Below are 24,477 nucleotides of genomic sequence, written 5' to 3' on the forward strand. Positions count from 1 at the left end.
TGATGATGCTTAAATTTAAGCAAACCATGACTTGATCCCTATATCTCCTCTTGATAATGAAGCTTATTTATGAAGATAAAGTTTCTCAAATACATTCAATGCTGTGCCTGGCACTGAGGATAAAAGAACAAGTCAGAATCCCTGTCCTCAACAAGCTTACTCCTTTTTAGCCCTTTCTGTTTGCTCATTTATTTAAACAGTATTTCTTGCGTATCTGAAGGGAGGGCAATAGGAATAATTGTGAGAGGTCACCTAAGTTACGATGAGTTGGGGAACAAAGCATGCCTACCTGAGGAGATGGCATTAAGATGGAGACCTGAAGAACAAGAAGATGGTCCAGGGACCAGGAAAGTGGAGGGAGAATGCTAAGCTGATGGAACAGTGTGTGCAAACCCTGACGTGGGAAAGAGGTGGCTGCGGTGGCTGGAGAGCAGTGAGAGAGGGCCAGGGTGCATGAGAGGCGGTGACAAGGTACCAGGTGAGGTCACGCTATAGGAAGGCATTTCTTCTTCTCCCAGATCCCCTGGTGGCCCAATCCTTCACCTCCTCCAAGTCTTTGCTGCAGCCACCTTCTCAGTTAGGCCCACCCTGACCATCTTATTTAAATTGTAATAGCTCCCTCACTCCAATTAGTTTCCTTTGCACCTATCACCTTCTAGCACAAGATAATACATGATTTGTTTATTATGTTTCTTATTTGTTCCCCACCCCACCACCCCTCTTCCATAAGCTTCAGGAAGGCAGGAATTTTTATCTTTTTTGTTTACTGGTGTTTTCCTAACTTCTTGAACAGGGCCTGGCCTGTGGCAGGTAATCAATGGCTGTCGAATGGAACTAAATTGAAAGGCAATGAATGTTTTAAGCATGGATGTGACTTTATCTCATTTATATTTCTGAAAGATAACTCTGGATGCGGACTGAAAAGAATGCTTTAAATCCAAAAGACACCTTTCTGCATCGTTCTGCTTCAACTTCAGAATCTCAAATGAAGACTTTGCTAAGAAGATGGTAAGGTTCTTTCCTTTCCTTTTTGAATCACCCAGGTAGAGAGAGAAACAACGTGGGTGTTATGGAAGCTTTAGGCCCATGGGCGTGAGCCACAGAAGGAAAGCCAACCACTCTCCCAAGTCAGGTCAGGCCAGAAGCACACGCTGTGTGTTTTTACCAACAAAGCCCCAGAGAACTGGATCAGTTAAATGACAAGTTACAAAAGGTGTGTTTGTGTATTGATTCTCCTCGCTAGGACTTGCTACTGCCTTGAGGAAGAAACTGTTTACATTTCATATCAGTTTTTTTTAATTTAATTTTCAGTTTTCGCTCAAAAGCAAAGCAATTTGTACTGGTTAACTCTTTTTAAAGAAGTCTGTTGAAAGAAGTTGCCTCAGGATGGGGTACTGTACTCCATTAAGAGGAGATTTATTGGTTACACAGGCTTAGAAAGCCTGCTCTAGGCTGATTCAGTCTTTTGACAAATATTTATTGAGCATTTTCTATGTGCCTGGCCTCGCTGGGATGTTAAAGGTGCGGTTCTTATACAGGTTCTTTATAAAGCTTACCTTCTAGTTGAGGAAATGACATATGTGTGCAAGTTAAATAGTCAACAACAGAAAGTGCGCCCCCAGGCAGCTTGTGAGTAAGCGCTCAACAGCTGGAGGAGACCGACGGGAAGTGCTCTAGAATCACTCCCAATGCCAGTCCACAACGTTTTCTCTACCTCAGTCACACAATACAGAAAAATGTAGTGAATTTTTCTAAAGGTAAGTGTACTGCATTGAAAGAACTGACCATTACTCTGAGATGATTATGGGTTTTGTGCTTTTTGAGTGGCAAAATGTCTTTAATAAGATAATCGTGACAGTATTTTTTTTTGTCTTTATTTTGGCAAAATAAAAAATTGACAATCCTATACTGGACTTTGTTAGTATTCTGAAAAGTTTTATTGGCCTGTTAAATCCCCCAAACTAAAAACTGCTGCTTTCAGGGCAAACAGGGTTATATCTAGCAGGATGGACAAAAGGGGTTCTTTGGCCGAGGGGGATAAACCAGGTAGGATTTTGGTAATCAGACTGGATGCAGATGGACATCCTATATTAAGTCTCGGCACCTCTTTGTTGTGTTGAATTTAATTGTACTCTGTGTGGAGATGGTGTGAACAAAGCTGCAAGGTGACAGTGGGGATGGCTTGCTTGGAGTCTCCCTCCGTGGAGAGTGTGTATAGGTGATTATTCAGAAATAAGCTTGAAGAGTAAAATTGGGACAGATTATGGGACAGTCTTGAATGTCCTAGTAAGGAGATAGACCTTAGAGAAATGGACAGCATTTTAATGGGCAGTTCTAAAGCAGAAAAGTACCATGAAAGAGTATTACTTTTTAAAAATTTTTTTGAGGAAGATTAGCCCTGAGCTAACTACTGCCAATCTTCCTCTTTTTGTTGAGGAAGACTGGCCCTGAGCTAACATCCATGCCCATCTTCCTCTACTTTATACGTGGGACGCCTACCACAGCATGGTGTTTGCCAAGAGGTGCCATGTCCACACCCGGGATCCGAACTGGCGAACCCAGGCCACCAAGAAGTGGAACGTGCGAACTTAACCACTGCGCCACCGGGCTGGCCCCAATAGAATTACTTTTAAAAGATTAAGCTTAACATAATCCGTAGACTTTGTATGATAATGTTGTGCCCCCATAGGTTCATCAATTGTAACAAATGTATCACTCTGGTGTGAGGTGTCTATAGCGGGAGGAGTTGTGCCTATGTAGGGGTAGGGGATCTATGGGAACTCCCTGTACCTTCCACTCAATTTCTCTGTGAACTGAAAATACTCTGAAAAATAAAGTCTATTAAAAAATAGAAAAGATTAATCTGGCAGCTGAGTGAAAATGGTTGGGGGTGGGGAAGATCCTGTTTGGAGAGCACTGAAGGTGCTGTGGTTTGGGGAGTCTTCTTCAAGACAAGGAATATAAAGTCACAAATATAAAATCAGGTACAAACACTGGAGCGAGGTCTGAATACGCAAGCAAGGCATCCTGGAGTTTAGGATTGATTAGCTAAATGATCAATCCACTTCTGGAAGGAAGCGACTCTCAAGGCAGAAAACCCAGTCAGGAGCAATTGTCATACTCCAGATCAAAGAAGAGGGGCCAGAGAACAAAGTATGAGCAAAGAAAATGGAAAACAGAGAATGAGTTTGGGCATTAACAGGAAGGAAAACTCACAGCGCTCGTGATTAACGGGATCTGAGGGGAGGGAGGGATCCGAAGAGGTGACCCTCAGGTTTGGCCAGGTGGGTGATAATTGCACTGCAGTCAGAAATCGGGAAATCAGGGCAGAAAACTGGGGGTGTGTTGCCTTCAGGTTGATGGCAGCATTGCCCCAAGGAGGTGGGAGTCAGCTGACAATCTTTTCTGAGCGCCAGGCCCAGGGCGGGGCCCAGCATCCTGATGGAAGTCAGGTGCATGAAGGAGATTTCCAAGCCAGAGAATCTGAAGAGTGTAGCGTCCTAGATAGGATAAAACTTTCAATCCTGTGACATTTGAATTCTGTCCTCCCACTGGCCCCAAGAAGTCTTAGAGGAATAGAAAATTGTATTATTTGCTCCAAGAATCTGAATAAAGACAGGAAGCAGTGGTTGCTGGTTGCCTTTTCCGGGAGTAACCCAGAGGATGTTTACAGGAAAGATTCCTGTCTGCCCTTTGACTGGTAGAGCTTTTAGACTAGAAATAGGGCCTCCAGAGTAGAAGTCCTGGGGGGACAGAGCAGATACAGATAGTACATAAAACCAAAATGGAACCGCCCAAGAGACGAAGCACCCTTGCACATCCCTCAAAAAGAAAGGAAAAAAGTCTGGGAGGGGTGGAGAGTCGTCCTCAACGTCGGCTTACATCTCAGTGCCTTTTGCTCCCCTCTTCAGCCTCGCTCTTTTCATTCCCTGCTTTCCTAAATTTCCTTCCACCTACTAAACAAGGATATTAAATGGAGGTGGGGACAGGAAAAGCCTGTGCAATAAATATTTTCCCCAAATCATAGGTTATTTTAAAAGACCAGCCATCATTGTTATTATTACAGTTACATCAGGTGAAATTATAGTATTTAGCAAGAACACACCTAATTTAACATGGGCCGGAGTCGAGTTTGGCCTCCCTTAGTGCTCAGTGGGCTGCAGAGTTGGCCTCAAATGCCAGGGTACAAATCTCTGCCTCTCCCACCCTAGAGGGTTCCCTGATCAAGGGATCCAGTTTCCTCATCTGATAAGCGGAGATAACAATAGAACGATCTCACAGCATTGTTGTGAGGACTACCTGAGGTGACCACGGAGAGGACTCAGCAGAGTGAAAGGCAGTGAGGACAGAGGCAGATCCAGATTTGGTGGAGCCTGAAGATTATACAACTTTGGGGGGCCCTCTTTAATAACAGGAAGATAGATCTTTTGCAAGTTTGATATGAATATATGACCCTGTGAACACATTGCTGAGGCCCTCCCAGGGTCTGGGAAGGGCTTGTTATGGTGAGAGATCCTGAAGCTTAAGCTTCATCAGCTTCAAGGCCAACCAACCTCTGAATAAATGTTCAAAATACGTGTTAACCTTTGCTGCTACTTACTTATTTGAAAAATGTTTACGAAGCACTGACTATGTGCCAGGCTGTGAGCTCCCACTAGGTGTTGGGGGTGTTACGCATGTGGAAGTTCTATACCCTAGGTAAAGGGAAGGTCATTAAATATCAAAGCAAATCAAACTCCTTATCTAAAGAATGCGGTTTGATTTGACAAAGTATCCAAAAGCTGATAAACCACTGCCAAGCACTTTGCAGAGCTCTTTAACAGGAACACGGGGCCAGTGGACCAGATGAGCTATTTGTGATCGTTATTTTTATTTTTTTTCCGTTTTTAAAAATTGTGGTAAAATATGAATAACATAAAATTTACTATTTTAACCATTTTTAAGTGTTCAATTCAGTGGTGTTAACGCATCCATATTGTTTTGCAACCGTCACCACTATCCATCTCTAGAACTCTTTTTATCTTGCAAAACTGAAACTCTGTACCCGTTAAACACTAACTCTCTATTTTCCCCTTCCCAGAGACCTTGGCAGCTACCATCCTACTTTCTGTCTCTATGATTTTGACTATTTAGAGTAGCCAAATACTGTCAGAGTAGATCCATAAGTATCCACTTACAGAGTGCCTCATAGAAGTGGAATCATATCCTATTTGTCTTTTTGTGACTGGCTTATTTCACTTAGCATAATGTCCTCAAGTTTCACCCATGTTATAGTATGTGCTAGACTTGCCTTCCTTTTTAAAGGCTGAATAGTATTCCAGCGTATTATACACTACATTTTGCTTATTCACCCATCTGTCGATAGCCACTTGGTTTGCTTCTATGTTTTTGCTATTGTGAGTCATGCTGCTGTGAGCACGGGTGTACCAGTGGACACTGTTTTTCTGTTGCTTTAGAACATTTGCATCCCCATAATCACTGGTTAGAATGTACTTAGATTATTGCTTTCCTTCGCTCACATGTGAATTAAATAAAGCAGTCAAACATCCATGAGCCGGTAGTCAAACGTAAGTTCTTCCTCACGGATGACCCCATATCTCACTGCCGTGGACAAGGACAGTGGGTCAGTGGAGCACTGATCTAGAACTTAGGAGATCTGGGCCCTGGTGAGGCAATGCAGTGGGTGTTAGCTACTCATGTGACATCAGGGCAACTCCTTTCATCTTGTTGGGCCTCAGTTTCCTCATCTGTCTTGTGAGTGATTTGGACTAGGGTTTTCTTTCTAGGGTGATCACTCAGCCCACGTCTTAGGAAATCCTTCATTCTTGGGCAAACTTCAGTAGGTACTCAAATCTGACACCAGATTTTTAAAAATGTGCTAGATTAAATGGCATGAGGCTGTTTACTCCCCCATTCCCGCCCCCAGAAAATATCAAAAGGTAATTCAGCAGCCAAGTCCAACTGGGACAAAATTCCAAATGTGTAATTTTTAACAGGGCTTTTGGGAAAGAGTTGATTTCAGATCCTGTTAAGAAGTCATCCCTCACAAATGTTCTGGTTAGGGAGGTTTGTATGTTAACGATTAGACAGGAGCTGTTAATCTCAGCTGAGCAGCTTGAAATATTTCCTACTTTTAATAAATAGTTTGGCTTCTCATGGAACCAGGTGTAAGACAGGTAGGATTTTTTTTCTCCCTCAAAGCGCACACATCTATGCCAAGGGGGAAAAACAAAACAAAAAATGTCAAGGGGGAAAACAAAACAAAAAACAGCAACAACAAACAAACAAAACTAAACTAGGATGTGCTCCTTGTCTGATCCACGACTGAAAGGAAAGCTTAACCTGGAATACGTTCAAACTTCCCCTCTCTTACACAGAAACGTGCTGATGTGTGTGCCTGAAGCCCCAGATGAGCCCCCTTTCCTGGGGAGGAGTCAGCCAGAATCCAACTACCACAAGCAAACAGGCAGCGCTGGTGTGAACCATGCCGATGAAAATTCAGGTACTGTTAACTTCCAGGAGTGAAATGGAGTCCTGGTTGATTTGGGCAAAAGCAGCACATCAGCTCACTTCTGTCGGTTGCATACTGTTAGATTATTTGCAAATTCAATCTTAAACCCTCGGGCAGGGGCCAGCCTGGTGGCGCGACAGTTAAGTGCGCAGGTTCCGCTTTTCGGCAGCCCGGGGGCAGCCCGGGGTTTGCCACTTCGGATCCCGGGTGGGGACATGGCACCGCTTGGCAAAAAGCCATGCTGTGGTAGGCCTCCCACGTATAAAATAGAGGAAGATGGGCATGGATGTTAGCTCAGGGCCAGTCTTCCTCAGCAAAAAGAGGAAGGTTGGCAGTAGTTAGCTCAGGGCTAATCTTCCTCAAAAAAAAAAAAACAAAACCCATGGGCAGTTAGAGTGCATGACTGATTTGTTTGGGTGTTGACGTACAGCCTAATAGGCAATCTTAGGCCTACACATACAACCTTCTCCCTACAGGGACACAGAAATGAAAAGAAAAGACAATTCCCCATATCAATTGTTATTCCCTGAGACAATGGTTTAGTGACCCCTTTTTAAGGTCTGTCATAACCTATGTTTGTAGATCAAGTTATATTTTATAAAACCTTTCCACACATACATCATTCAAACTTCATACATTAAGATAATGTACCTAAGATAAGATATTATTACCTCCATTTTTTGAATGCACAAATGGAAGCCCAGAAATGTTGGGAGTCTTGCCCACAGATACAAAACTGGTAAGTGGCAGAGCTTGGCTCAAACTTACATCTTCTGAATCAAAATCAGGACTCTTCATTAAAATGCTAAGCAAGGGGCCAGCCCCGGGGCAGACTGGTTAAGTTCCTGTGCTCTGCCCAGGGTTTGTCCCTTCTCTGACCACCATATGGCCCAGGGTTTCACTGGTTTGGATCCTGGGCGCGGACATGGCACCACTCATCAAGCCATGCTGAGGTGGTGTCCTACATAGCACAACCAAAGGCACCTGCAGCTAGAATATACAACCATGTACTGGGGATTTTGGAAAGAAGAAGAAGAAAAAAAAACGATTGGCAACAGATGCTAGCTCAGAGCCAATCTTAAAAAAAAAGCAAAGCAAACTGTGTTTTACTTTTTTAATATTCCTTCTAGCATTTTTGCTAATCTTTCTCATACTATTGATAGCATCTAAAGATAATGATTAACAGAAGTTTAGAGAGTGTTAAAAGAGAAGGTCAAAAACAATTATGGGTAACACCTACATTTAAAGGACCAGCAAGAGAAGCCAGCAAAGGGGTTCCATATGGTGGTCAGAGAAGGGACAGAGAAGGGCCACAGGAGGCGAGAGGAAACTTCGTCTGTAAGGGGAGTAATTGACAACAACTCCTGGGTTTGATGCTCAGGGAGCTGCTGATGGCCTCAGGAAGCACAATTTCACAGAGCCAGAGTCTCGGGTTCCGTTAACCCAAATACTCACCCTCATCCCTGACAAACTCCCCAGATGTTCACTGCTTGCCCACTCCAGTGACATGGATGAGTGGCTCTCTGAGGGGGCCTTTGCACTTTTTGCATGTCATACCTTTGACTCCCTGGGAGTTCCTTCTTAAACAGAGTGCCTACCTTGCACCAGGCACTGTTCTAAGTGTTGGGAATGAAAGCAGTAAACAAAATGCTCAAACTCTCTGCCTCATAAACTTACCTTCTAGCGGGGAGTATACTTTCAACCACAAGAAGGGTAATGTCAGATGGTAAGAAGTGTTGTGAAGAAAACTTAAGCAATGGGGTGATGGTGGGGAGGAAGAGGGGTGTGTGTCTTGTATTAGGTAGTCAGGCGAGTTATCTCTGATATGACATCGTTTAGGAAGAGGCCCTAAGGGACTGAAGAGGCAAGCCATGTGAATAGACAGCTAGAGGGAAGAGCATGTCGGGCAGAGAGTGCAAAGGCCCTGGGGCAAGGAATGGCAGGAAGAGGAAGACAGGAGGTGAAATCCGGGAGGGATGGGAGCAGGGTAATATGAGTGCATCACTGTAAGGCCTTGAAAGGCATGGTCAGCGCTGCCTCACCAAAGTTTTTGTTCAGAGCAACAGGAAAAATGAAGCTGACATTTACTGAGATGGGAAAGTCTGAGGGAGGTGCAGGTTTAGGGGGAAAGATCAGGAGCTGAGGTTTTGACATATATTAGGTTTTACATGCTTGTTAGACATCCAAGAGGATATGTTGAGGAGGAGAATGAAATCTTCAAGGGGGAAGCCCAGGTTATCACCATATAGATGGTATGTAAAGCCACAGACCAAATGGAGTGTAGATGGAGAAAGGATGATGTCTGAGGACTGAGCGCCTGGCACTCTCCCATTTAGTATTCAGGAAGCTATAGCTTTCAGCAAAGATCGAGAAGGAGCAGCCAGTGAGCTTGAAGCACCTAGAGAGAATGATGCCTTAGAAATTAATGAAGCAAATTGTTTAAAGAAGGAGAGTGGGATCGGATTTGTATGATGTTAATAGGTCAAGCAAAATGAGGACCAAGAACTGGCCATTGGATCGGGCAACATGGATTTCATTGGTTATCTTGACACTGGAGTGAGGGGGAAGAGGAATGATGGGGAGGAAAGCCCAAGTGGAGTATGTTCAAGAAAAAATGAGGAAAGAGGAAGTGGACACAGTAAGTATAACAACTTTTTCAAGCAATTTTGTCCAAAAGAGAATCAGAGGAATGAGGCAGTAGCTGGAAGGGGATATGGAGTGAGAGGAAAGTGTGTTTGTTTGTTAAAGATGGGAGATATTATAGCACGTTTGCACGTTTATCTGAATAAGTCACTAGAGAGAGAGAGAAATTGATGATGCAGGAGAGAGGAGGATTGCAAGAGCAAGGTCCTTGCGTAGGGGAAGGGGGAGAGATCCCAGATGTAGGTGAGGGTCAGTTTTGGAGAGGAACATAGACAGTTACAGAAGGAGCCTTACAACAGGAGGGAAGTAGAACATAAGGGTACGCATGCAGACATTTGATAGACTCAGCGGTACGTCTGCGGAAGCTCTCTTACCATGCTTTTATTTTCTAAGTAAAATAAGAAGCAAGCCCAGCAGTTGGAAGTGAGGAGGCTTGAGAAGAGAGGAGAATCAGTGGAAAACTGTCTTCAGAGAATGGGAGAGTGAGTTGACTGAGGAACCTGGCTGGATTGCCTGGCGGCACAGAGGGTTTGAAGTCACTTAAGATTTGATGCTATTGTTGAGTCATTAAGATCAAACCACCAAACTCTGGGCCTCCCTTTGCCCCGAACCCTCACATGTGGTCTCCTTTAAAACATAGCATCTGCTATTTTATTTGATCTACAAACGTTTGTGTCACCCTTAATCAAGTCCCAGGTGAGTAGGTGCAGTCAGGGCACGTTCTCTCCAGGGTCAGGCTTGGAGGCGGGTAGGGAGGAGAGAGAGAGAGGGAAGGAAAGATGGACTCCATGGGGACCTTGAGGCCTCAGCCCTATGAACAGAGGGAAATCAATATTCTTTGAAGACAGAAGCTCCCTTCAGGAGGGAGAGAAGAAATAACTGGAATGTGGCTTTGATTTAAGAACTAAATGAACTTCCATACACTGAACCCGAGAATTAGACAGGCCTACCCACCCAAGCCCAAGCTTCAATGGACCACTGCAGACCTCCCCAAGGGGCCTACCTAAAACTTACAGCATGGAGGAGAAAGGTCAGAAAATAAGTGTTTGTGTGTGTTTGTGTGTGTGTGTCCCTGTAGGTAGCTCATTGCCAAGAAGAGAGAAACAAGGAAGGTGTTTTCACCTGATGTAGGTGGAGTTTCTCCCTCCAAAGTCATCAATCAGGTACATCATTCTACCTGGCAGGGGTGGAGTGGGGAAGGGCAAGTGGGAGAGAAGGAGGCCAGGAGTGTGACACTAATTCATGTCTCCCACACAGAAGGAAACAGCAGGAATGGGGAAGGAAGTTTCCCTCCTTATAGTCATGAATTGAAAGAGAGGTCTTGGACCATGAGAGGCTGCCCAGTCCCACGCCTTGGCCTTGAGCCCCTCTTCAGCCCTGAAGCAAGCACTGGATAGATGAGAGGGAGTGAGGAATTTGAGGGCACGAACAAGGAATTGATTACCATGTTGGCCTATGTAATCTGAGCTAGCTAACAAGGGAAGTGAGATAGTGAAAAGGAGGTAGGACCAATCAATTGGAGGCCCAAGGGAGGTCAAAGAATGGGTTGGATTTGAGGTTGCAAAGGGAACGTACTAGAAAGGTCACAGCCTTTCATATATTTGAGAATCATTATTATGGCCCTCTTGAGTCTTTCTGCTGAATTAAACATACCCCGTTCCTTCACTGGTCCTCATATAAGAATGTTACACGTATATTTATAAACAGTGTGTTTGCTTTCTACTGAGCATGCTGCAGCTTGTTCTTTGAAAGGGCGGCACCTGGAGACCACTACAAGACTCCATCAAGGGGAAGTAGGCAAGGAGCCAGTCTCCCCTAGTCATGGACACCCTCCCTCAACTGGCGCAGTAAGCCATGCACCTCCTTCCTCTTTCAGTGTTTCCCTCCCCTGCTAACTCACCTTGAGCTCTCTGGCTACTACAACCCCCACGTCTTTCTTGTTCAAGTGCTGCTACCAGGCAAGAGCACTGCCACCCCATCCCTGGGCAGTTGGGTCTTGTGGACCTCATGTGTATATCTACCCAAATTCAATAGCAAAGATTGGAGGAGTGGTTTGTTTATGGGTCATTTCCACTCTTACTAAAATTCTTACTTAATGACATTTTTATCCATTTCTTGATCATCCAGCGTTGGTCTCAGAAGTTTTTGGTAGTGAAGGGAAGTATATAATTTATTTGTATCTACTTATTCAGTGACAACTAATATTTATTAAGAACCTTATAAAAGGTCAGTACTGGTATACAGCAGTAGACAAACCAGACATGGCCCCTGCCTACACGGCGTATGCAGTGCAGAATCAGAAGGAGGTCCTTTTGGTTTGTGTTTTTGCATAAGGGAGATAACTTTCCTAGAGTCACTAACTTTCTATAGGAGTTTCTTCTTTTCCCCTCTAGTTATAACAGAGGAATTGACCTTTATCCCTACAAAAGCCAGTCTCTACTTCTACTTTGGGGCTCATCCCCTCTTATCTACTTCCTCTCTCCTGCATCCTCCATTGCTCTCTCTCTACTAGGTGATTCCCTTCGTACATGCATCTGCTCAAATATTTCTCACCTTCAAAAACCCTTTCCTTGACCCACATTCTCCCCTCCAGCTACTGCTCTATTCCTTCATATTCCTTCAGGAGAAAAGTCCTTGAAAAAATATCCTCTTTGCATGGTGTATCTGAGGCTGGAAAAAGCATGGATGTTTTCGGAACAGCTATGAGTGTCATGGCAGAGAGCTGATACGTGATGAACAGCACTTTCCAGAGTGGTAGGCACTGAGATCAAAGCCCTCTGCAAATATTTTGATAGGAGGCAGCTGTGTTACACAGCAAAGCGGCACTGCTCTCCCCTCAGAGGACTTTGCCGAATTCTGGTTCGACCATTCTCTAGCTGACGTGACCCTGGTCAAATTACTTAGCTTCTTTGAGCCTCAGTTTCCTCATCTCTCAAATGGAAGTAGAGATATCTGTCTCATAAGTTCGTTGTAACAATGAAATAGGACACCTGACATACATACAATAGTATTATTGCATGGTCATATTTCTCCATTTGAAAGACAGGAGCTCACCCCAGTTGGAATATGAGTTCCTCCCGAATCAGAGCCTGAGCCAAGGCTTGCACCCACAATTCCCTTGCTGTACATTTGGTACTGTGATCCTAGAGAGCAGGACTGGGGAGGAGGAGAAGTGAAACAGGGAGGGAAGGAAGGCCAGTGACAGTATGTGTCACTAAGCTGGTCAGGATGGTGGGTGACGAGTGCTTGATCCCACGTGACATTCTGAGGAGCCTAATGAAATGTATCTCAGAACTGTCCACTCAGGGGACTAAAAGGGAAGCATTTATGCAGAGATTCCCGTCTCTATGGATCAAGGGTGGCCCGCTGGGCATTAACTCCCCATCTTCAGGGCTTTACACACATGAGTGCCAAGTGGTCCACAGGCGAAGAAGTGACAGGTAAAGGCTGCAGGATGGAGAAAGGCCAAGCCAGGCTGCACCTTTGAAACTTACGTCCAATGGGCTCCAGCAGCATTGGCTGGAATGAGAGGTGGGATCAGGAGGCTTTGAAATACAGCTCCATCTGAAGAAAGAAAAACAGAGAAGAAGATGACATGACTTGGCTTTCATATTTCTAGCAAGCACTATATACCATCTCTTTGTAGAAGAGGAGAGCACACCTTAGACATTAGTTTTCCATCCTATTTTTCGAGACCCTATGTGTCTCTCTGGAATTAAGAAATGTAATCCCCGAATGGCGCACCTGGCTTTTTGTAACAGATTATAATTAGAGACAATATGGCCCAATTGAAAGAAACCCAAACCAAGATCTTAGGTAAACTCTTAATTCCCCTCGTGAAGCAGGGGCAGGGTTGGGGGGGGGCATAAATTGCTGCCACTACCATCCTTTCTCCCCATATTCTACCAGTTTGCAGTGGGGGAGGGGAGTTCATCATACAACCTATATGAAAATGTTTTATAAACTAGGAAGGATTATTATCATTTGGGTATTTTAAAGCCTTGATTACTAAAGTCCATTTTTTGAAGGTATTCTATCATAATCAAAATAGTCCAAGTTCAAACAAGTCAATAGGCCTAGAGTACGTACTTTGTGCAAAGCCCTGTGTAACCCCCTCAGGATTCAAACATACATAAAGACGAAGGACATAAAGAGTAATGTTTGCTCTTAAGTACTACTAGTGAGTACTACTATTACAGGAAGAAAAAATAGCAGCATCAATGCTAAACGGAACTGTTCAGAAACAAATGTCCTATAAACGTTGAAAATGTGTATGTGGTGTCCAGCAGCTAAAACAATTGAAACAATTAAACAACTTATTGTGTCTTTCTCTAATCTCTCCAATCTAGCATTTGTTTAATTGGGGGTAAAGACTGGCAATTCTTCTTAAAGTGATTTTGCCTAGGACAGTTATTTAAAATTACACTCCGAAGTTCAGGAGCCCTTTTCCCTTCAAAATGATTTTACAACAATTAAATACACAAGTACAAGATTCCACGGCAGCAAGAACTAATGAATATGATCAGGAATCAGGAGAACCTTGGTCATTTATTTATTCATTCAATGATTATTTATTACACACCAACTGTATGCCAGGCACTGTGTTAAGTGCTGGGTGGGTATAGAGTAGGGAACAAAACAGGTGGTTACTGTCCTCATGAGAATGATTTGGATCATCCAGGGAGGGAGTAGACAGTGAGAAAGGAAAGGACTCAGGATCAGCCCCAAGGCACTCCAACATGTAGGAGTCAGGGGGCCCACAAATGAGAAGCCACCAAGGGAGACTGAGAAGGAGTAAGCAGAGGAGCAAAGGGAGAGAGTGTGCTCTCATAGAAGCCCAGAAAGGAGAGCACGAGGAAGGACGGAGTAGCCCCCTCAGCATAGAATATCGCTGAGACATCAAACAAGGGGACGGGCTGCCAGAGATCTCTCCACGTGGAAGTTATTGATGATATAACCGGAGCTGTGGTAGAAGGCTGGGCACAACCAGAGTGGAGCGGGTTGAGAAGTGGCTAGGAAGTGCGGAGGTGGGCAAATGCTCTTTCACAAACCTGAGTCAAGGAGACGACAGCTGGATTGACTTGTGAAGCTCAGGGAGAATTTTTAGAGTATGTTTGGAAGCTGATGAAAAGAATTTCTGAGAGTAATACTATTAAAATCACTTTTTTAAAAATGCAACTCCCAGTAAGAAATATATTTTACACTGTGACTCAGTATGTGTTCTGCACACACACAATTGAAATAAATGTTTCAGGAAACAATAGTTTAATAAAATGGTATTTGCCTTTAGTACATGTGATAGACTTGATAATTTCTATCTTCTTCTATTTCATTTTTAGTTAAATTTTAAAAGTATACTAGATCAAATGCTTAGTGTAATAAATTCAAGCAAGGCAGAGGAGGTACAGTAAAAGCTAAAATTCCTCCTTCATGCCTGCCATCTTTCTAAATCCCATTTCCCAGCTCGAAGGAGTGTTGGGAATTAATAATTTGGTGTGCGTCCTTTGAAAGCATTGTCTATGCATTGACATACATAAGCACACACACATACACAGTTGTTTATTTTTGGTTTTGTTTTTTGCAAATGTAATCACACATACTCTATTTTTCCTCAACTTGATTTTTTTTCTCTCTCTCTTGAAGGTATTTTTATGTCAATACATTATTATCCACTGCATTCTTTAGGAAGGTTTGTAGACTTCTGTAGAATGACTATACTACGATTTATTCAAGGCATTCCTCTAGCGTAGGATGGTGAGATTGTTTCTAATTTTTTTAGTTTCAAACAGTGCTACAATGAACATCTGTGTACATATATGAATATTTTTAAAGAAGAGAATAAACAGGATCATTTTGATAGATATTACCAGATTGACTTGTGCATGTGAGGAAGCTTGTCACTGAGCTAACATCTGTGCCCATCTTCCTCTATTTTATGTGGGACGCTGCCACAGCATGGCTTGATGAGCAGTGCTAGGTCTGCACCCAGGACCCGATCCCAGGGCCACCAAAGTGGAGCTCGTGAACTTAACCACTACACGACCAGGCCAGTAGCCTAGGTTGACTTTCTTAAAGGCCAGGTCAGTGTGTATGCCCAATGATAGCCAATTTGTAAAATTTTTTGTTTATTTCTTGGTTTTAAGTCTTGCTTTCTAAGGCCTTTCCCATTATGAAAATTATAAACACTCCCCTATTTTTCCATTTAGTACTTTTATAATTTTATTTTGTATAGAACATACAGTTTTTTGTTTTTTTTTTTTTGAGGAAGATTAGCCCTGAGCTAACTGCTGCCAATCCTCCTCTTTTTGCTAAGGAAGACTGGCCCTGAGCTAACATCCCTGCCCATCTTCCTCTATTTTATATGTGGGATGCCTGCGACAGCATGGCTTGACAAGTGGTGCATAGGTCCATGCAAGGGATGCAAACCGGCGGACCCCAGGCCATAGAAGTGGAACGTGTGAACTTAACCACTGCACCACTGGGCCAGCCCCTACAGCTTTTTAAATACAGTCAATTTTTTTTGAATTGTTGAGAAGTGAATATAAAACTATTTTTTCCCAAATAAGTAGCCAATTTTTCCAACACCATTTGTTGAATATTCTATCCTTTCCCAGTGTTTTGAAATACTACCTTTATCTTACCTTATATTCTTATACGTGGTCTCTGGTCTGTGCCATTGATGTATTATCTATACCAGAAACAACTCCACATTATTTAATTATGATAGTTTCTTTGATAACTGGGAGGGCAATATTGCCCCTGTTGTTTTTGTTTTTCTCATTTTCTTGGTTATTCTTGTGTATTTACTTGTGAGGACAACCTTCGTAATCACTTTCTGTTCCGTTATAAAATCTCTTTAGGGTTTTGGTCATGACTTGCTTATATTTTCCATATGAAATGTTATCCAAAGTCATCCATTTACAATAAGGCGTGGAGGAGAAGATCAGATGTTTGAAGAGAGTGAAGGTAGGACATAATTGTTACAGAACGTGGAAGAGCTAGCTTCTCAGATTGTCCTGCAGATGAGGAGGCAGCCAAGAGTTTACAACAGCATCTGTCTGCAGTTTGGGGGGCTTTTCCTCAATGCTCAGCAGGAGCAGGCGCAAGAATGATTTGATTGGTTCACGCTGGGGTTGGGTGTGGCTGAGACAAGCACAACAGAGGGAGAGGGAGCAGAAGAAATGAAGATATTTTTATTTGTCTTCCTTTCTTAAAGATAGAATAGAAATAATGGTATTTTCTATTCACCAAATAGGAATATATGTGAATAAGTGAAGAGAGGGGCGACATTTTTATTTTCTTGTTCTTTTAAACATCTTAATAAAATAAAAATGTTAACTTGTGGGCAAGAAAGCTAAATTAAAACTGCTGTTTGTATTGTATAAATAATTTATCTTGTGTGTATATATAGATATATTTTATCATGTTATACTTGAGATACTTTCCTTGTGACAAGAGAGCACTTTTGGTGTAAACTCTTATATTTTGAATGTGTATTTCCCTAACATTTTCTTTGGTAGTAAGCATTCTCAAATGTATTCCCAGGGGGATCTAGAAATGTTGGTACACATCCCTTTGGCAGTTTAGGGATTTGTTAGAGTGTGGGAAAATTCCGAGGTTATTTTCAGGTTACGACATCTGAATATTTCTTTGCAGGTCCAAAGACCAGTTTGTTTTTAAAACTTTAAAGATAACATAGTCTTGTTCCTCCATAGAGGAGAAATTGCTGCTGTCTCTGAAGAAATATCATTCAAAATAAAATCCTGAGTTAGAAAATTGAGGACCTAAAATACAGATGAAATATAAAAGTCTACTAATGTTTCAAATTGCTTATTGGTTTACTGGACTTTGCTTTACTTAGACCAGCAAAGTTAAAGCATTATTTTCTGCTTGTTTGTTTTGGTGAGGAAGATTGGCCCTGAGCTAACACTTGTTGCCAATCTTCCTCTTTTTGCTCAAGGAAGATTGTCCATGAGCTAACATTTATGCCAATCTTCCCCTACTTTGCATGTAGGACGCCACCACAGCATGGCTTGATGGGTGGTGCGTAGAACCCAGGGCTGCTGAAGCAGAGTGCATGAACTTAACTGCTACACCACTGGGCTGGCTCTAAAGCAATATTAAAGAAAGTGGTCCTAAGGGACGTGACCATGGATATGATGGATACAATTATGGATATCACATACTAACCTTCTTACATTTTCCTTTCCTGTGAACCTAGGCTTCAGCAGGGTGATTCTCTGTTCCACTCTGTGGATATAATTCAAGATCTCTCTTCTAGGGCTTCCCAGACTCTTGAGATGCTCCCCATTCCTGTCCTGACTGCCTTGTAGCTGGGGAAAGACCTAAAGAAGCTGTAGCAATCCCAATGACACCCAAGGCTCAACTACTGCAAAGAAGAAGACACGTTGCCCTGTTAGTTGGTTAGGAAATGGCCTCATCCGAAGGCATCTGGCTGCTGTTTTCATAATTCCCATCAGCCTTCAGAATATTCTTGATGTCTCCTTAGCCATGGCAAGCTGGACTCGTGAAATTTTAAATGAGTTGTTCTTTGTTCCAGTCTAGACTCTCACTGAACCAAAATATGATCACATGGGGTGACTGCACCAGCAACCTCACATTCAACTGCTCTGCTCATGTATCTTGTGTGTGATCAACCACAACTTATACCCTATACTATGAAGTAAGATGGTGAAAATAAACATGAAACATCAATGTATTCTGACACATACCACCAATTAGAAAATTCACATTTCAGATTCTGACTCCTCTTCTCCCACTCTCTGGATCCAATCATAAATCCAGTCAATTTTACCTAAAAATGTATCTCTTACAACCATCCCCTCCTATCTGTTGACACTGCCAAGTTCTTGATTCGAGTCTTTATCATCTCTTATCTGGTCCATTATGAAAGCCTGTTAACTAGTCTCTTTCAGTTTTTGAAAATGTGTATCTACTTATAGTACTTCTCCCCTTAACAGTTTCTTGTTTGGGCTTCTCTGCGCAAGTGGTTGATCTTAATTCCTTCAAGTTCTGGTCCTTACCTATGTTTCCTGCCTCATCCCTTCTGTCATTCTCCCATTGATGCTCTGTCCTCCTGCCACATAGAACTGCCTGAACTGGCAGTACTGTTCCCTTTGCGTAGGAGTGATATTTAAATGTTTAAAGAACGGGAACTGACCAATCAAAGCAAACCCCAGCAACCACTCAGAACTACTGCATTAGGGCATTCTGCTGAATGTCGGCTCTGGCTGATGTTTCCAGCACCTTGACCTTGATTCTCTCTCTGGGATCTTCTGTAGATCCTTTACATGGTCCACAGAGGGCTAGCCATTGAGCAGGGGCTGGAGGTAACGGACGGTGTCATTTAGAAGGGTTTATGGACTTGAAGACACCATGGTTAACATTTCCAGTACCTAGGTGGAGACTGAAGATTTGTACAGTAGGCACTATTTGCAGAACCTGAAATGACCTTTTACATTTTTGAGATGTCCTCAGAAAAATCACTGCCTCATCTCTGGTTGCTTCGTAAATAGTTTTGCTTGCTTCTATTTCTCAGGATTTAATCAGCAAGAGACATCCACCTCTCACACGGGCTCACTAGCAGATTGGTTTTTTAACCAGGCTCATTCTTTTAATTTCCAGGCTGACTAGGAAACATGATGTCCTGAAGTGACCTGAAAGTCCAGGGAAAAGTCCCAGTATCTTTTCCAACAAGAAATAAAATAATACACTCTTTTCCTCAACCCAAATCATGGCTGTGTGAACGGTCATCATTAATCATATTTCCTGCATCAGCATCATTAAGAAGTTATTATCAAGTCTCTGCTCAATGCAAAACACTAAAGTGGCATTGAGAGAAATTTAAACAAGTAACTGATGCAATCCCTGGGTGCCACGAGCTAACAGTCTGCTGCGGAGACAGGACCTGAACAACTGAAGGAAGAACTTTTACCAACGGAGCACATCACGCATGCTGTCAAATAATAAACACTGCAGTAGTTAAGGGGAAGAAGTGACCGTGTCTCTCTGTCAGTTGTGTGAGTCTTTCTGGAGCAGTTGGGTCTTGAGCTGAGCACCGAAAGGTGAGGAGAGTTTCAGCATTATCCCAGTAGGAGAAGCAGTCTATGCTATGGGCACAGATGACACAGGGCAGGGTGAAGCAGGGCCTTGACCTTGAGATGACGCTAGAAAAATAACTGGGGTCAGACTGCAAAGAGAATTGTGCCAGGAGGAGGCATTCGGGCTTTAGACCAGGAGCAGACCACTCAAAGTTTTGTTAAGCAGGAGCTTGACGTAATCAAAGCAGCATTTTGAAATATTAATCAGGCAATATTAATGGACAAGTGGTATGCTGGGAAGAAAAGTGGAATAATAGTAAACAGCAGGGGCTCCTGGGGCAAGCATTGGGTTTGAGTCTGGCACTGCCATGTTCTAGCTGGGCGGGCTTGGACCGGTTACTTAACCTTGAAGTCTCCATTTAATCTCCATTAGTCTTTATAAAAATAGAGATAATACCTCATTCTCAGGGTTATTATGGGACTAATAATATTTCACATTGATGCCTGTTGTCTCTTTTAATTCTTACATCAATGTTTTATTGCTGTAAAATATACGTAACGTAAAATTTACCATTTTATACACTTAAAGTATGCACTTCAAAGATGCTAAGTATATTCTCATTGTTGTGCAACCATCACCACCAACCATTTCCAGAACTTTTCTCCTCTCCCCAAAGTGAAACTCCATGTCCATCAAAAACAACTTCCCCATTCCCGGCCCCCAGCCCCTGGCAACCACCCTTCTACTTTCTGTCTCTATGAATTTGACTACTTTAGGTACTTCATGGAATTATACAATATTTGCCATTTTGTGACTGGCTTATTTCACTTAGCACAGTGTCTTCAAGGCTCATCCATGTTGTAGCATGTGTCAGAACTTCCTTCCCTTTTAAGCCTGAATGATATTCCATTGAATGTCTTACATCACTGTTTTATCATGAGAAAACTGGACTTAGAGAGGTTGACTTGTCCAAAATAACATAGCTAGTTAAAGAAAGAGGTAGGATTTAGACCAAAGCAATCTAATTCCATAGTGCCTCCTCATTTCCCCTCTATATCCTGCCTCGTATAGGCAAAGGGCTTACACTGCACCTGGCGCAGGGTGCCTATTGCAGAAGACATCCTATTTTTCTTGATTATCTAGTACTGCTTCCTCAGCTCATCTTGGTAACACAATTCCTCTTTTCCTTGATGAATTCTTTCTGTGATTGTGCCATCCCCATACAAGGGCCACAAGAGTGAGCATGTTACCCAGGTCAGGCCAACCAGAACCTTGTTTCCTACTCCCCACCAGGGCCCAATTCAGGAGTGGCCACATGGGTGCAATCAGAGTGCTATGAGGAGGTTGTGACCCAGGCTTGTCGCTGTCCATTTTAAGCCAAGCAGGGAGACGGAGGAGGTGGAGTCCTGAGCAATCATCTCATCCCTGCATTCAAACATGTCTAAAGCCAACCGCCCCCATCAACTTCCCAGATATATGATCCAATACATTCCCAGGTTTTGCTTTAAGCTAATTAGATTTGAATTTCTGTAACTTACAAGAGAAAGAAACCTGACTGATACTCTGGATCAAACGGCCCTCATGGGAATGGAAAGGAAAAAACTAACAAGAAGCATCGTGAAGCTGTGTGGTGTGAGGAAAAGGGAAGAGTCAAGAGTCCTTCTGAGGTTTAGATACCTGATGACCAAGAATAATTCTGTTAGTGAAAAAGTGGAAGAAGTTGCTATTTTGGATATGGAAGAGAAAAATTTCTGGTACTCCCAGGGGACCCAAGTGCTAGCTAGCTTCCAAAAGTAAAATGCACTTTACTTATGATTGCTAACCACTTTGCTCTCTTCTAGAATCTCAAACTCATGAAGTGTCCAAGGTCTGATTGGGATAGGGCTTTTGGACTCTGATCTTTATCCTCCATCCCCATTCAGTAACCTAGTGTGAATTCTTCTTCCTAATATAACCTGTTCACCAATCTACTTATTCATTCATGTAACACATACTTGCTGAGTTGCTCTATGTCAGGTACTATGCTAGGTGCTGAGGATACAGTGATGAGAAAACAAACATGGTCCCCTCTCTTTAAGGAGTGTGTAATCTAATGGAGAGAACAGACGTGGGATGGATGATCACACAAAGTAATATAATTAGAAATTGTGGGGTCCGGCTCCGTGGCCAAGTGGTTAAGTTCGAGCGCTCCGCTGCAGTGGCCCAGGGTTCGGATCCTGAGTGTGGACATGGCACCGCTCGTCAGGTCACGTTGAGGCGGTCCCACATCCCACAACTAGAAGGACCTGCAACTAAGATACACAACTGTGTACGGGGGGGTTTGGGGAGATAAAGCAGGAGAAAAAAAAAGAAATTAAGTGCTGTAAGAAAATGGAGTTTCATAAGAGGTATATTGGGCGGATCTAATTTAGATGGAGGAGGGTGAGGGCATTAAGGGATAGCTTCTCTGGGGAAATAATATTTGAGTGAAGGCCAGCCCAGGGTGAGAGGTCAACAATGAAATGAAAAGGAAAGATGGAAACCAGAGGACTTAGTCTCATTTACCCAAAGAAATAAGTGATTCACCCATTAGGAATGTGAGACAGTGGGGCTTGGAACTGGGTTCTTTGAAGTGGAGCTACACAGGTCCCTTAGAGCAGGGACTGGCAAATAGATTAGGTATTGTAGGGACTCCACGCCTGTTTCCCAGTCATCTCTCAATGACTCTGCTATTCATTTGTTCATTTACTTACTCATTCAAGAAATAGTTACAGAATACCCACAGGTGGGGGACATTATGCTAAACAACGAGGATTTGGGAGAAGGAAGACAATCATTAGTCTAGTTCTCAGCAGGAGGGCAGAGGTGCAAGTGGGCCCTTCCTGAAATGGCACCTAGATCTTTCCCTTAGGGAACCCATTAGACACAAACATACAAGTACGTTTGCTAAGCCTTCTTTCTCTAGGCGCTCACCTCTAGCAGACTTGTACAGTTTTTTCTTTCCTCAGAGATTTAAATCTAGTCCTTCCAGCAGAAGCAAACCTCCTTTTCCCACATAAAGCTAAGGAAGCGATCACATGGGGCAACATGGCAGCCTGACACCAAGCACAGCGTGGCTGCCCAGTCCTCCAGATAAACATGAGGAAAGGTCATCCAAACACAGGAAGACAGCCGTCCCCTTCTCTTTTCCTTCACCCCCTCCCCTTCCTCCCTGTGGCTCCCTTATCCCCAGAGGGTGGGCCCAGCCTTTCCCAAGTTTATTCTGAGAGCTCCAGGCTCCCACAGTGGAACGTGCTGTGGACATGGGAATACAACAGCTTAGCCAACAGGGAAAGCCAAAAATATAAATGGAGAGATTTAATAGATTCCTCTCCCTCTCTCCCAAAGTTATGGCAGAAATGTCTGCTATGACTGCTTTTACTGTTCTTGATATAAGTCAGCCCTTCCTTCTGAAGTTTATTGCATCTGTCAGCAAACACTTCGCAGAGAAAAAAGTTCAGCTCTTTCTTTAAGATCTCAGTGCCACTGCCTTGACTCACTAAACAAATGCAATAAAAAATTAAGAAACAAAGTCCAGAAAGCCTTGCATCTCAAACACTGGCAACGAGTTCAACAAGAGTACAAATAACACTCAAACTGCAGGAAAGAATTTATAAGGCTGACTTTCCTTTAAATCCACTATTGGAATTTTATAAATAACCAGGAACCCCGAGCACATAAATAGGAAGTCCTTTTATCTTTTACGGACATATTCTGATCAAAACAGTGGTGAGAACACAGGCTTTGGTTTTTATTCTCCACTTAGGAGAAAAAAAGGTTAATATTACAGGACTGGGTACCTCAATGCTTAGAAACTAGCATTTGTAATGAAACATTCAATATTAATTTCAAAACAGAAACAGTGTTTGAAAGCAAAGCATAATGGTGACCTTTCTCATTAGCTGTTGCTCAAACAAAGATATGTTCCAGCAATATCCGATGCTTCCTTCCTGCCAGGGCCTCCACCCTGTGCAATTTAAAACACTTGTGTAACATCCAAACCAGAGCGGAGGATGTGGTGGAGCTGAGGTTCAGCAGTATTGTGTTTATGATTTACTATTACTTTCTAAGTTTTTTAATGTTTTGTTTTCATAAATTTAATGCCATGAGTTGGATGAGCAAGATGAAATATATGAAATCATGTAAATGAACTCATTAGATACTTATTTACTCTTCTACTTCTCGATCTCTATTTTGTGGCAAATAGCATCATAGTTTTCTTGCCCATAAAGACAGAGATTTAGCTCATTGCTCTTTGGTAAATGTTTTTACGAATACATGGTAAGCAAAAAACAAAAACCATTTTTTTTTTTTTTGAGGAAGATCAGCCCTGAACTAACATCTGCTGCCAATCCTCCTCTTTTTGCTGAGGAAGACTGGCCCTGAGCTAACATCCATGCTCATCTTCCTCCACTTTGTATGTGGGATGCCTACCACAGCATGGCTTGCCAAGCGGTGCCATGTCTGCACCCGGGATCTGAACCAGTGGACGCCAGGCCACTGAAGCAGAATGTGCACACTTAACTGCTGCGCCACCAGGCCAGCCCCACAAAAACCGTTTTTAAGGACTATGCTTAACCTGTTTTGTGTAAAATGCCATAAACACAAGTAAATACAAATCTAGGAAGAGAATATGATAAAGAAACAGAAAGAGAAGTTGAGAGAATGCTTTAATACAAGTAATCTTCATGTTTATCATGACCGATATTCCTAAATTAGGTAATATAAATTGAAAATGGTCAAAGTCAAGGCGATTTTTCCATGGAACAGTAAATAATGAAGAATTTTTCTCCTGGTCAAAGATCTGATGCTCAATCTTTACAGAAATGACCATAAATATTTAGTCCAACTATAAATGATATAAACTATTTATATTTTCTACAATGGGCATAATTTTATAATAGAAAAAAATGAATATGTGTTATTTTAAAAGTAATTTTATTTCTTTATACTTATGCATTGTAAAGTTTTCTAAAGTATAGTTACGTGAGTTAAAAAGAGCTACACACTAATAAATCCCATGAAAGACCAGGGAGGTGGGTGACTCTGATGAACATAAACCACTCAGGGACTATCCTTGGACCTGAGAGGGGAATCTCTCATTCTTTAACAGTGTTGCTAAGAATGGGGGAGCCCCTATTTCCCCAAGAAAATCTGGGCAGTACTAGGAAAAGGGAAGGAGGAATGAACAGTGGAGAGGCAACCAATGGCCGTCGAGGTCAGTACTTCACAGGGGTCGTCGC

At 42.7% G+C, this 24,477-nt stretch overlaps 1 long non-coding RNA gene across 2 annotated transcripts; it reads left to right on the forward strand.

Annotated features, from left to right (window-relative positions):
- The first annotated feature begins 793 nt into the window (after positions 1–793).
- LOC103553867 (uncharacterized) lies at positions 794–19,163 on the forward strand. Of its 2 annotated transcripts, XR_545566.2 has the most exons (4): positions 794–1,008; positions 6,378–6,502; positions 8,993–9,149; positions 18,800–19,163. It is a non-coding gene; the product is annotated as an uncharacterized lncRNA (long non-coding RNA). The 2 variants fall into 2 exon arrangements; XR_011532540.1 differs by lacking the exon at positions 8,993–9,149.
- Positions 19,164–24,477: the final 5,314 nt, after the last annotated feature.

The sequence above is a fragment of the Equus przewalskii genome, chromosome 24, assembly GCF_037783145.1.
Source record: "Equus przewalskii isolate Varuska chromosome 24, EquPr2, whole genome shotgun sequence".
NCBI classification, from domain to species: Eukaryota; Metazoa; Chordata; class Mammalia; order Perissodactyla; family Equidae; genus Equus; species Equus przewalskii.